At 29.8% G+C, this 15,083-nt stretch overlaps 1 pseudogene; it reads right to left on the bottom strand.

Moving 5' to 3' along the window:
- Positions 1-1,325: 1,325 nt before the first annotated feature.
- On the bottom strand, positions 1,326-2,568 carry LOC122853353 (annotated as a pseudogene).
- Between the last annotated feature and the right edge of the window lie 12,515 nt (positions 2,569-15,083).

Raw genomic sequence — 15,083 nt, 5'->3', positions numbered from 1 at the left:
TACCAGTCAGTGGTGTTGCTTGTAGTGTTGCTTGTGTTGCTCGTGTTAATGCAACTGTGGTAATGCTGGTGCTTATGGGGTTTTGCTGGAGGTGTCATTCCTGGCCAGATGCCAGTCTATGACCCCGAACGTTCCAGGTAAACAACAAACTACCATAAAAATTATTATCAACAATATAAAAAACAAAATCAATAACAATAACAGCAATCGACTATAAATTTCTATTTAATTATTTCAGATATTAGCGAAAACTATACTTCCAATCAATACTCAGCAGTGGTAGCGGTGATCAAGGACTACAAAATAATAGTGGAAGAGTTGGACAGTGTCGTAGTAAAGCAACAAATGTTTTCTATTCAGCATAAAAATTTATAAAAAAGTCTTATTGACAAAAAAGTGATAATGAAACAAAGGGCGATGAACAAGTACAAATTTGGTTAGTATAAATTAATATATTGTGATACTAGGGAGTAAAGTAGGGTTCTATCGATAAATTCCTGCTTACCCCCTATTCTCACATATAGTTTTCCTCCTGTAGGCATTTTTTTGTCGTCTTTTATAAACCCGTTTGTTTCGCTAAAGGGACCATTATCTCACTTTACGCTGTATACGTCTTTTTCTCTTCAACCGAAACTTCCGGTAAAATAATTTTTACGGTAAAATGAAAGTAACGCTCAGTCAACTGAAAAAGACTTGTAGAGCGGAGAGTGGAATAATGGTCTACTTTACTGACGCAAACGGGTTTAGAAGAGTAGTCAGTAGACAAAAAAATGCCTCAGTGAGGTAAAATATATTATTATAATAATAAAGTTACTAAATAATGAATATTATTACTTAATAATAAAAATAAAAAAAAACCAAGACTAAATAAAGATAATTTGTAATTAAACATGAAAAGAAATTTTTCGTCAATTTATTTATTTATTTGCAATTACAATTTAGTTTTGAAATCAGATGTACCAAGTAAATCTAATAATGCATACAAATGTATTTAATAATTGTTGTTGTTCTTGTTTATTATCTTCAATGTTATTAATTTGATAACTATTTATCATTTTAATGATACCATTAGCTTGTGGTTCAAGTGTTTCTATTGGTGCCATTCTTTCCAATAATGCTGATCTTAAATCAAAGTTTTATAATAACTGTTTTTTTTTAATTAAAAACTAAAACAAAATAAGAATTATATTACTTCAAAATTAACACTAATTAATTTATTTTAATGAAAAAATATATCTTTAATAATCAGCTAAATAAATAATTCAAAAAGAGCTTTGATATTTTTGTTTTTTTGGTGTTGAAAATTAAAGAGAAAAATGTAATAATTATATTTGAATATTATGAAAATAGGATGAATAATTATCAGCTTAATGATCACTCGATAAATCACCAGTATTACATGGTATTGTTAAAATATTTGAGCCTTGTAATGTAAAACCATGATAATCATTAGTATCGATTTGGTAAGCTGTTGTCGTTGTTGATGATAATGATCCACCACGACAAATGTCATTATTATCATCACTAGTTAAATATACACATTGTGCATCGAAACTTATTAAACTTGAATTATCATCTTGTTTATTTTTGTCCAATGAAAAATTCATAAATGATGGAAAATCAAATGTCGGTGATGGAGTTACAGATTCGTCAAATAAATTATTCTTAACATCATTATCATCATTGCCCAATTTACCTGAATAAGCCTGTATAAAAAATTTCGGGTATTAATAAAATACAATGATTGATTGATTGATAATGATGATAAAGTGATCTTTCAATTACCTGTGGTATAATTAGTGGTGGTACTATATAAATTTCAACATTATCTTAATCAAAACTAGCTGGTACGCTCTGAATTTTAGTTATAATCAATGGAAATTTATCAATAGTATTTTCTACTTGTGCTTTAACATTATCTTGAAATTCTTTATACTATTTCTAAGCAATAAACTTTTTTTGATAAGATAATTATTTTTGTCTTTCAATTCGTCCAATAATATATTATCATCACAAATAAAATGTAAATTTTCACATATTGTTAAGGGCACTTAATGCCATGTATTCGCTGGCAAACATTTACCAGACATGTATGAATTAAATTCTTTATCAGACATCTTTAATGATCAATCTGTTCAATTTTCAATAAATGATACAGCACAACATAAATTTGTAAAATAAAAACCACCTTCACCAGTTATTAGGTTACATCAATTGCAATATCTTGTTATGTAATCAATATTACTTTTTATTCTTGATGGATTTGCTTTTAGCACAATGAATATTAAGGCTGGTAAAAATTCATCAGCTGATGCTGGTCAACCAACTGATACTTGTAATATTTTGAATATCTTATTACAACAATGAAAAATTTATAATAAATTTTCTTGCGGTGCTTTAAGTGAATCCATATTGAATAATCCAGTTATTGATGTATGAACGAGTTCACGTACATCTGAACTTTTTTCTGATATTTTACATTTAAGATTACGACATGTTACCCAACTTAACTGACGAATTCTATTTTTGTATTATTAAATCTTTTTTTTTATCATTTGTTGTTTGTGAAAGATGAATTTATCGTTACATTGATAAAATCCACTGTCGCGTAAATTTCTTGTTATGTTTTATCCTTTGGAGTAACTTTATCTTAGAAATTGAGGTTAGGGTAGCATGCACCGATCGTAGGTAGGAATCTCGTGAGTCACTTGTTATTGTTTTTTGGTACAGTATCGATTTTTTTTTTCATTTCTACACAACTGATTATCTTTGGTTTTTAGCAGCTTTTATTAAAATTATAAACATGAATTTTATTTCAATTCATTCAAATCATATATTTTCAATCCATTACATTTATCAATTTTTTTTTTTTTTTTTTGTTAATAATGAGTTTTGTCAATAGAATAAAATATTTTTCTTACAAATAATAATTTGAATATATAATAATTTTGTTTTTTTTGATAATTCATTCGAATAAATTTTTTTTTTAAATAATTTACTTTTTTTTTTTTTTTCCTTTATTTAATTTCACAAACAGCCATGATGATAAACTCTTAACATAAAAGTAATCATCAATAAATTGATAGTTTTTTGTAAAGAAAATTATGAGCTGTTCGAAAAAAAATAAAAAGAAAACTAAAGAGATAAAAATTTAGAAGAATATATCTCGTTTATATTATCTCTTGTTAAAATAATTATATACATATATTTTGTAACCGATTTTCTGACCTGCATGGCGAGAACTACTGGCCAAGGTTTACAACGAGGATATCTCACTATCCTCCTCTAAATCACTAAGGAGAGCCATGTTGGTTATCTCGGAAACCAACAGCCGTGGGAGTAACGTGAACAAAACAAGAAGAACTCAGTCTTAGAAATGGTAGAGGCGCGCGGTCTACCTGATAGAATTATGAAATACGTAACTAAACCTGAAGGGAGCTATCATGAACCAAGTATAGTGTTTGCGACTATACTATAGGAAAATACTGACATCACAAGTATCATAAGTGTGAGAGCAAATATTCTTCATATGAAATGAGAGTTTTGTATAAGGAACCATACAGCGAATCATCGTGACCAGGTCTTACACATACGTTGCCATTGCAATATATGTCAATATTATTATCATTGTTATTATTCACAGCGGTCCATTTGTGAACAAAAATCACGAACATCATTATGTAGTGGTAGTATAATAATCGTTATTATTATAATAAGAGAGCCATGCAGAGTGAAAATTTGGACAGAATTTCGCTAGAACTTCACTGATGATAGATAGAGAACCTTTACAAGATAGCTAAACGATATAGAGATAACCGGTAGTGAACCATAGCGAGCCAGTTAAGAGAAGGTAGTGATCGTTCGAGAACCAGACAAGTTGTGTCGTTTCACGACAGCGTTGAATGCCAAACTACTGAGGGCTCTTTTCTCCTACTCGCGCACTCCCCTACCTATCGTCCCGGACATGAGCAGCACGCTTTCCTAGCCCACAACACGAATAGGTTTACTATTGGGCCCGTAGTCTTCGGAGAGTTCGTCTCGTGGTCTGATGGAGACTTTTGTCAATTGAGGTTCAGAGTATCAAGATACCGAATATTTACGTATTATGTGCTGCTATCGACACCACATGTAACGGACTTGACTCTTCACAGAGCTTGAGCAGTGATCCTTTGGATTATTAATAACCAACTCCCATTAATTATTAAAAATTAGATCAACAACAAATAACTAATCACAACTTATTAATTCGTAACAAGCTCTTTCTTTTGGATTATTCATTTCGAGAACCGGTGAAATAATAAATTTCGTCACAATATATACTTTATAATTGTCTAGCATATAAAATTAGCACATATCATTGTTTTATTTTGTGATTCAGAAATGTTTTTGAAATTTAATCGTTGACAAGGTTGATTTCGAATATAAGAACTTTTAGGTTTTTTATCCTCAATTTTTCAATGGAATATTGATATCGTTGACTTTCGAGAATTGTTTTTTAGTGTGGATATTATGAATTATTCAACATTTAATTTTTGTCATAATTTTTGTAGTCGAAAGACGTAAAATATAGTAAAAAATGTAAAAATTTTCGGTTATAAAGCTGAAAAATTCACCTTATTTTTTTTTATTCAGCAAATTATTCAGTTATATGCTTCTAAATTCTACATTACTCAGTATGAGTCACGTCTCCTGATTACTACAATTATAAATAAGTAAAATAAATATTGGTCTTTTTATCGGTTTTATAAATTGAAAATATGAATTCATTATGTAATGAAGATGAGTCAAAAAATAAGAGTAATTGCGAGTTTATTGTTATAAGTATATTTGATATTTAATTCATAAAAAAAACTCGAGTGAGTACATCAGAAATAGTTAGTATAATATTCTGAAATATTGAATATTGTTTAAGCAATATTCAGATTTTTTATTTAATCATGACATTTTTTGTTGCCAAAAAATATAAACAATGAATAATAAACGTGAGTCAACATTATTTTGACATAATAAATGTGTGATAAATACACACAACTAACAATTATGATTTAATTATTAAAAAGGTCGAGTATTTTCTTTTAAAACGCATAAAGTGTTAGAATCAGAAAAGATGCTCAAACAGTAAAAAAAACAATTAGTTCAGTTTAACATTAAACTAAGTAAGTGATTTTTCGACTGTATATTTAATCATCATTAGAAACATATTTAAAAATTTATAAGATTTGTAAATTTAATTTGACAAAATTTTTTTTCAGGTGGAAAATATATGCATTTTTTTTTAATACAAAAATTCATTTGTAGAGATTACCAGTTGTTTAAACGAGGAGAAAAAAATTATTGGTCAAAAATTAACTTTTGTAAGTTATTAATTAACATTTAATAATATTTCTCTTTATGTGTTCATCACTGAATTTACTTCAACTACTTATAGCTTAAATATTTTACATTTTAATGCAGAAAAAAAATACAGTTAAGTTACATTTGTTATAATAACGGCAGCTCGAAAAAAAAATTTATTTCCAAGTTGCAAAGTTTGAATTTATTGTAAATCATAATTTAATATTTTTCTTATCACAAAAAATACGTTATCAGCTCAAAAAAAAAAAAAAAAAATCAAAACAATTCGTGAGTGGTTAAAACATATTTATAATTACAAAATTTTCAAATGTTCTTTTACAGATAGAAAATAAAAGAATAAAACCACTCTTTTGAGTAGGCTGATTATAAGACAACACAAGTACAAGTATATATATATATAAAAAATAGTTGAAACACCAGGTAAATAACAGAATGTAAAGCACTTACCTTATCTACTCACAGATTGATTCGTTGTATCAGTATTCAGTATCGTTAACTAAAAGGACCACTGACATCACTGTAATTTTCGATTTCCAATACGAAAATTAATACTAAATTACACTGCAAATTTTCAAATTTTCCAGTAGATAATTGTATCGCAAATTCACATTTATAATTTTTAGCATTGAATATTAAAGCTACGACAATGTATAGATGCCCGACTATTATCGTCGTCAGAAAACAAAAAAACATCTATTAGATCACATGAAGTTATCTCATAACAAGTCTCCTCAATCCGGGGAGTGTCCATTAGGGTGACTCAAAAAAAAAAATATTATTGGGCTACCCCCTGAATCATTTTTTACAGCCGTAATACTCAGCTATGTTCAATTTTAAATTTTTATTTTAAGCTTATGGGGTGCGTCATGAAGAATTTTTTTTCTCATGAAAATTGCATTTGAAATTTTTTTTTTTTTATTTCAACTCGAATAATTCAAATAATAATAAATAATTGTTTGATCTATGAACAGTAGATGATACCTGACTTTTTGATTTAAAAATTGAACCTTTGGTTCTGAAATATCGTAGCCGGATTACTTATTAGACAACCCAATATTGCCCTATAAAATAATCTTGCTAGATATGTAATTAAATGAACCCTGTTTATCCTGCTCAATTAAGAAACATTAGAAAAGTAGGGAGATAAAAAATTGCGTAATGTAGGGAGAGGTAAAAAGGAACCTGAAAAACACGCAAGAATAGTACACAAATTAAACGCAAATAATTTATAAAAACTTGAGTCAAACACAAAAATTATAATGTTAAATAAAATGGTAAATTTATTATTCAAATACCACAACTTTACCAATGTTATTGATGTTCAGTAACAGATAATTAAATTTGGACCGACGTGGACCTTGAGATAATTGACGCACTTGTGTAACACTGAATTTACAATAAGAATTATAACGAAGATCACATATGTGTGATTTAATAATCACATAAACGCTTTACTATACTTTACAGGTCGTAGCTAAAACCAAATTGATGACCACGAAGTCGTTGATTGTTATATTTAAAATAATTAAATATTCTTAACAAGCAAATTATTGCTCAAATCGGCCAACTATAATTTACTTTATTCAATATTTATTTGATTAAATAATTTAACACAATGCTTGCACTCGAATTTGAATTAAAAGGACAAGCCAACTTAGACCATGTGGTCGGAACTTATTACAAGTTAAATCCAAGATGATTTTAATGAGTTTAGATTAATAATTCATGCAACCAAATTTTATGTGAATATAAGTGAGAATATTTAAACAAAATAAATCAATGAAATATTGGATAAATATAAATTACAGTTTTCGGCTAGTGACTCTTAAAATTATTCTAAGACTTTTTAAAGCACTTATTAAAGCAGTTAGAGCAGTTAGAGCTGGTAGTCACAGGATCAGAGATCCCAGTGAACTCTCAGAGATATCAGTGAACTGATATATTGGGTCAGTAGCACAAGCTAACCGTAGAGTAGGTCGGGAATATTCGGGGGTGCTAGGGGATGCGTTTGCTCCCTTGAATGTTACCCTTATAATTTATAAGAGGGAGCTAAGGGTATCGGATTAGACCCTGAATATATAATTTTATAAAATATAATTTATCTAAAATAAAAAAAAGGTTGGGTGCTTACCGCAGGACATTACAGTTCATTATATTTTTTCATTTGTTTATATTTTTATAAACAATTGAAATTATGAAAAACACTTTTTTTCCAATTTTTCATATAAAAAAAAATTTTTTTTTTTGTATCACAAATAACTCACATTAAATATTCGAGAAAAAAGTGAAGTTTGTGTTTGGTAATACCAGTGTTAATCTAACGAGTACTCAATTGCCAGATATTTGTAGTTGCAAATTAGAATGAAAAATGGGTACGTGCCATTTTTGGGAATTTTTTTTTTAATAACGGAAAAAAGGCGTAAGTGCAAATTTATTAATATTTGGGTTTTTCATCTAATTTTGCGTATTATGATAATATGTAGATTTACGCCTTTTTCCGTTATCAAAATATATTTTGATAAAAGATGAAGGGTGTATTTCTAATTTTATTTTCAATTTATTCAAAGTCAGTGTTCTTAAACTGATCAATTATTTATTGATAATTATGAATAAATAATCAATAATTTAAAAACACTATACTTTTAAATAAATGGAAAATAAAATTGGAAATACGCCTTTCATCCTTTATAGAAGGTTGTTACGCCCTTTTTCCTTTTTTTTTTTAAAGCCTTAAAATTAGATGAAAAACCCAAAAAATAATAAATTTGCACTTACGCCCTTCTTCCATTAAAATTAACGTTTTTTGGACTTACGCCTTTTAGCCTTTAATGCGACGATATGTTTTTTTTATTGGAGCTACAATAAAAAGCCTCTCTAATCGTAAACTACCGACTAACCGCCAAGTCTTGACTTTATTTTTTTACAAACCTAAAACATCTAACGTCACAATACAACAATGTGCTATAAATGTTATCAATGAGGTTGAATAAGTTTGAAGTTTATGTCGAATTCAAACGAGTAAAAAGAAGAATTCTGTCTTAAAAATAATCAAACTTCAAACATTGAAAATGGAAACTCACAAAAAATCGCAATCGGAAAAATTCCAAGTTGCAGAAAGTTCGAGAAATGAAATTTAAAAGCAATCTTGACGAGCTTCTTAACATTGTCTTTCACAATAAAGCTTATTGTTTAACTCAAAACCAACAAAATTTTATTAAATATCAAAAAAAAAAAAACCACGTTGTAGTGTTGTTGGAGAATTGAGTCAAGAAAATTTTATGGAAATGGAAGATAACATAATTGTTATGTATTTAATTATATATGACTTGATAAAGAATTTCAATTTTACTCTCGATTCGTTTTGTTAGGTGAGAATTCGATTGAGTATTTTTTCCTTTTTTTTGTATACAATCTTCTTTATTAAATAATTTTTTCTTTTCTGATAATTGGTATTCGTTATACTTTCTTCAATCTATTTCTGTATAATTAGAGCTGATTTAAGTATAGTTTGATCCTTATTGATTTATGAATAATATGATATATTTTTTAGTTACTCCAACGAGTCAACTATCGGATAAATTATTCGCCTCTGACAATGCAAGATCACAAAAATCTCCTTTGTCTTAAATGCCAGATAATTGTCAAAAAGAAGATAGTGACGAAGAACAATCTAAAAAAATAAACCTAGAACAACAGCAGTATCTATTTCAAATTATTCTTAAAAACCGCAAAGAATAACTTGTACTCCAACCATTGAAATATTTATGATTTATCTATCGTATATCTTCTTTTTAGATCAATAAACTTTCAATTTTCAGAAGAAAACAATATTGATACAGCTTTAAAATTTTTTGAAAGTTTTTTCTCTGAGGTAAATACTGAACTCAAAACATTGAAACAACTTGAAGAAAAGAATGCTCTCATCAATTCAACTTCTAAAACAATTGGCACAAGACTTAGGCCCAAATTGATTAAAAAAAATAGAAAAACTGTTTGGGTATAATATAGTACAAAAATACAAGTAGTTCCTATGGCACAGGTGCTAAAAAATTACCTGGAGTTGCCGAACGTTTTTGATATAATCACTGAATTCTTGAATAAACCTTGTAAACGATTATCTTCGTTGATTGATGGAGAATTTCGGCAAAAAAAAAAATTGAAACATCCTGGTGTCACAGTTATCCCTGTAGCGTGTAGAAATAGGTACATCCAATATTATAAATAAAATATATATGTATATGTATTGGTGTCTCCGTGACACCAGTATAATTTTGTATTTCCATCAATGTATAATGTATGTGTGTAATGTGTGTCTGCGTGTCGTAGAGACGACGTAGAAAAATATAAAACACTTCTTGTCCGGCCACCAAGCTAAACGATGCGTCCGAAAAATATTCAGAAAATTTTAGTAAAATTGTATTTGATGATTTGACTCTGCCGTATCACAACCATTAATATATATATATATATTGTGTCTTGTAAAATTATCATATCAAATAATATAATTGTTTAATAAATTGTTTTATTCTCTTTAATATTACTAGTGTTGTTGACGGCCGCAAGCGGCCGTTTTTGTTGATCAACTGTCAATGATATGACAAAAAACAATTAATGAAATTTTTTATACAAAAAAAAAAAAGGATTCAAAATAATTTGAGTTACCGGTATATGACTTAGTAAATTTTAACTCGAGAAAAACGAAAAAAAAAAAAAAAATTACTTAAAAATGATCATATACAGATGCATGCCTTTTACATTGAATATTTTGTACTACTAAAATCAGAATTTGATCCTAAATAACAATAACAAATTGTAAATTTAAATTCTGGAGTGAACTATTTTTTTTTTGAATAATCTTAAAGTACGAATTCTGCTTTTATTGATTCAAATGAGCTCACGGCTTTCTTTTCGAGAAGAAGAATTATTAATACAAATTAACCTACGACTTTTCTTCTAAGAAAATAAACAAATCATTTGATAATATTTTTTTTCGAGGTGCCATGTAATTGTTAATAAACAATTGTATGACACCTCCAACAAATAATCCTTTACAAATAATTTTTTTTTTTATATTTGAAGAAAAAAACGTGGGCTTATAATAGCAGAGTGGGAAAAAATATAAAAAATTGTTTATTAATGATCCCATTTTACCTCGAACAGCTGTTAATATTTATTAATAAATATTGTTGAATAATTTTCTTTTTCATTTTTGAAAAGAAAGTCGTGAGCTTACTCTAAACCAATAAATGCAGATTGCAGGGTTCATACTTCAATAATGATTTGAATAAAAAAATTGGTTATACTTTAAAATTTTAGTTAACAAATTAACAAAACTTTGTTATTGTCAATCATGTACAAATTTCGATTTCATTAATACAGCAAAAATATAAAACAAAAAAATAAATATTTAAAGTGATTTTCTTTTTTTTTTTTGTGAGTGTGTGAGTATGTAAATGACGACCAATGAAAATACTGGAAGCAGCGTTATTCATCAACTTTTTATAAAAGGAAATATAAAGCTCATGTCTTGGTTTAAAATTATTGTTTGAAATTAAATTAAATGTAAAATAGTAGTGAGATAAAAAGTCTACTCACAAATGGCTCCCAACTAGCAGCTCAAACCACGAGGTGAGAAAATAAAATAAAAAAAAAGAAAAAAAAAAATATATATATATAAATATTTGATAAAATAAAGAAATCAATAAAATTGTGAAAATTCAGTCGTGAGTACATATAATTGGCTCAAAATTATAATCTCAATCACGAGAGTGAGAAGAGTAATATTGTATATAAAATTGATAAATGTATAAAATATATCATTGAATTAAAATATAAAAAATTGTTGAGAAAGAATTTTCGCATATAAATTAGAAGAAAATCAACAAATTTTGTGAGCAAATAACAATAATAATAATTCGTATACACGTGACAACGAAGTGTTGATCACGCCATATTTGTGAAAATTTCATCAGAAAAATTAAATAATAATAATAATAAAATCTGGATACACGTGGCAACTAAGTGTTGGGCACGCCTGATGTGTAAAATTTTAGGATCTCGTCCGATGACCGTAAATCCTTAGAGTAGGAGTGGATCCTTCGGGGATGTTCGGTTTTTTACTTAGTATAGTGCATGTTTTTCTTCTATAACTAAATTCTTATTGGTCAGGAAAATCTTATGATTTTCCAACGTTAATTAGAATTATTTCTAGTTCATTACTTATGACATGAGTGGTATCGAGAGAATCCTTATATTTTTAGGATTCTGTCGATATCACTCAATATATTAATTTATATTTAATTCTTATTATTAAAATTGGCGGTCTGGCCGCTCGACAATAGTGCCGGCTCGAGTAATTTGTTGAGGGTGCAAAACCTCTAGCTCCCCTAAATGTAATGTACCTATATTCAGTAAGATGGAGTTAGGGGTATCGAAATATAGTTTATAGGGTTGCCATTATTACTTGGTAAATGATCAACTCTAGACTATATATTATTTTAGGAATAATAATGAGGTAGTTCCTTCATTATCAGAATATCAAAAGTAATAGAATAAAGAGATTCGAATTACATAAAACATTAGGCTACAAGTGTAGTCTAGTTTACAACTAAAATATATCTCTTGCGACAAGAGTCTCTTTGCGCGGACGCTTTAATGTTCCTAGATGAGAATTTCCTAGATCAGTCGTCGCCATCTTTGGAACTGGTGAAATTGCAGTTTGGGCAGTTGGCACCGCCACATCCACTCCCCTTCCAGTGAATTTGTCACGAATATTAGGAGCAAATGTTATTTTTTTTTTATTTACATATGTTTTGACAGGTCTAGGTGTCATTTCCAAGTGTTGTTGTTGATTTAGATTCATCTGGTTTTGTTGAAGTTGCTTTGGATTATCTTCTTTGGCTAAAAACACAGGCTTTAATCTGTCAACAGATATATCAACTAATTTGTCATTAATTTTTAATTTGAATAATCTATCAGTCATCCTTTATAGGACTTCATATGGTCCAGTGTAAGGAGGTTCAAGAGGTTGACGAACTGCATCGGTTCGTTTTAATACATGTGAGCAAGTATATAGGTCCTTGAGCACAAACATACTGCTTTTAATGTGATGTGCTGCTGGAACCGGACGTAACTTGCGCATTTGTTGTTGATATTTTTCAATAAATATTTGTGGATCTGCTGGCATGTCTTCGTTGGTTAAGTATACATTAGGTAAACGTAATGATGTACCATATAACATTTCTGCCGCTGATGCTTTTGAATCTTCTTTGAAGCAGGTTCTTAGACCCAATAATATTGTTGGTAATAATTCAGTCCATGGTTCATCTGGATGACACATTAATGCTGCTTTGAGAGAACGATGCCACGGTTCTATCATACTATTTGCTTGTGGATGATATGCTGTTGTTCTGGCTCTTGGCACCCACAAAATTACCAAGTGCAGTGAATAAACTTGATCCAAATTGTGAGCCTTGGTCAGTGGTAATTATTTTTGGACAACCGAATCTGGAAATCCAATGTGTCCAGAATAATGTTGCGACTGTATCAGCTGTCATATCTTTCATTGGTACTGCCTCTGGCCAACGTGAAAATCTGTCAATCATAGTGAGACAGTAACGATAACCATTTACTAGTGGCATGTAAACAATGTCGTCATGTACATGGTCAAAACGACCATCTGGCATAGCTATTTTGTTTGGTTTTAACCTGTTATGTCGAATTTTTTTAGATTTCTGACAAGGTAAACAAAGACGAGACCAACTAGTGATGTCTTTTTTTATGCCAGGCCAAACATATTTGTTACGAGTTTGTTGAAGAGTTGTTCAACCACTTAGATGTGAAAGACCATGTATTGAGTTGAAAATTTGTTTTCGAAATTTCTCTGGTACATAAGGTCGGATATATCCAGTTTAAATATCACAATAAATTGCAATGTTTAGTTCGTATCGTACCAATTGCAGTTTTAAAAAGTTATTTCCTTCGAGGATGTTTTCAAGTTCAGTGTCATTAAGTCTCATTAAGACGAGATAATGCATCTGCAACTATGTTTTCATCACCAGCTACGTGCATAATTTCAGTTGTAAATTGAGCAATGTAATCAAGATGTCTAAATTGTCTTGGTGATGCTTTTTCAGGCTTTTGTTGAAAAGCATGAATTAATGCTTTGTGATCAGTTTTCACTATGAATTGTCGACACTCCAGTATATGCCTGAAGTGCTTGATAGCTTCATAGATTGCCAACAATTCTCGGTCATACACACTGTAAATTTCCTCAGTCTTAGACAGTTTTCGAGAGAAAAATCCGAGTGGTTCCCAAATGCTATTTTTTTGTTGTTCAAGTGTTGCTCCAATAGCTACGTCAGATGCGTCAGTTATTGAAGCAAGTAGCGCATTCATACTGGGGTAAGTTAATATTGTTGCTTCTGATAAACTTCTTTTGCAATCGTGAAATGCTTTTATTGTTTTATCTGTCCAAGGTACTTTTCTTTTGTCATTTTTCTTGGAGTTTGTTAAAAAGTCATTAAGAGGTGCTCGAAGTTGTGCTGCATGTGGAATACAACGACGATAATAATTTATCAGTCCCAAGAATTTGCGAAGTTCACAAATGGTCTCTGGTAACTTGTATTCATTGATAGCTGACACCCGATCTTCTGGAGGTCAACAGCCATTTTTATTTACGTTATATCCCAGGAATAGTACTTCTGTTTGAGCAAAGTGACACTTGTTGATGTTAATAGTTAAGTTGTATTGTCTCAAACGTCAGAAGACTATTTGGAGATGCTCCAGATGTTGCTCTGGTGTTTCTGACGCAATTAAGAGGTCATCAATATAACAGTAAGCAAAGTCAAGATCTCTAAGAATGGATCCCATATGTCGTTGAAATGTTTGACTTGCATTACGAAGTCCAAACGGCATGTAGACGTATTCGAGTAGACCTATTGGTGTACTGACAGCAGTTTTTTGTATATCCTCTTCAGCCATTGGAATTTGATGATATGCACGAACTTAATCAATTGTTGTAAATAATTTTTTATTGTTTAGATGCTCTGCAAAGTCATGTATATGTGGAATTGGATATCGATCAGGTACTGTTTGTGCATTCAGTCTGCGATAATCTCCACAGGGATGCCATCCTCCAGATTTCTTAATTACCATGTGAATTGGACTCGAATAAGGGCTTCTGGATGGACGACAAATACCTTGTTTCACAAGTATCTTGAATTCAGCTATTGCTGCAGCCAATTTTCCACCAGAGATACGACGAGGACGATCTGACACTGGTTGACCAGTAGTTTCTATATGATGAGCTACTGACGAGTTGACAGATTCTCGTTTTATTGGTGAGATTGTGATATCAATATATTCTTTAAGAAGATTATTGGTATCGACAATTGCGTTGTTTAAAGAACTGATAGTAGTGATACCAAATTCTGTTGTTTTTTTAGCTACACCATGTGCTGAGAATTGTGTTTCAGCATCGATGAGCTTTTGCTTTTTTAAGTCAATGAGTAAATTATAATGAGTTAAAAAATCTGGTTCAATAATAGGTGTTTTGATGTCAGCAACGGTGAATGACCACTTGAATGGTCGACGTAGTCCAAAGTCCACATTAATTATGTGATCACCATATGTTTGGATAACAGTTTGATTTGCAGCAAATAGTGTGAAGTCGCCAGCAATGTTGATGCACTTGATTGTAGAACGTGGAATAACTGAGACCACTGATC

This window comes from Aphidius gifuensis, linkage group LG1, assembly GCF_014905175.1.
Source record: "Aphidius gifuensis isolate YNYX2018 linkage group LG1, ASM1490517v1, whole genome shotgun sequence".
Lineage (NCBI taxonomy): Eukaryota > Metazoa > Arthropoda > Insecta > Hymenoptera > Braconidae > Aphidius > Aphidius gifuensis.
This window is presented reverse-complemented; position numbering and strand designations above follow the sequence as displayed.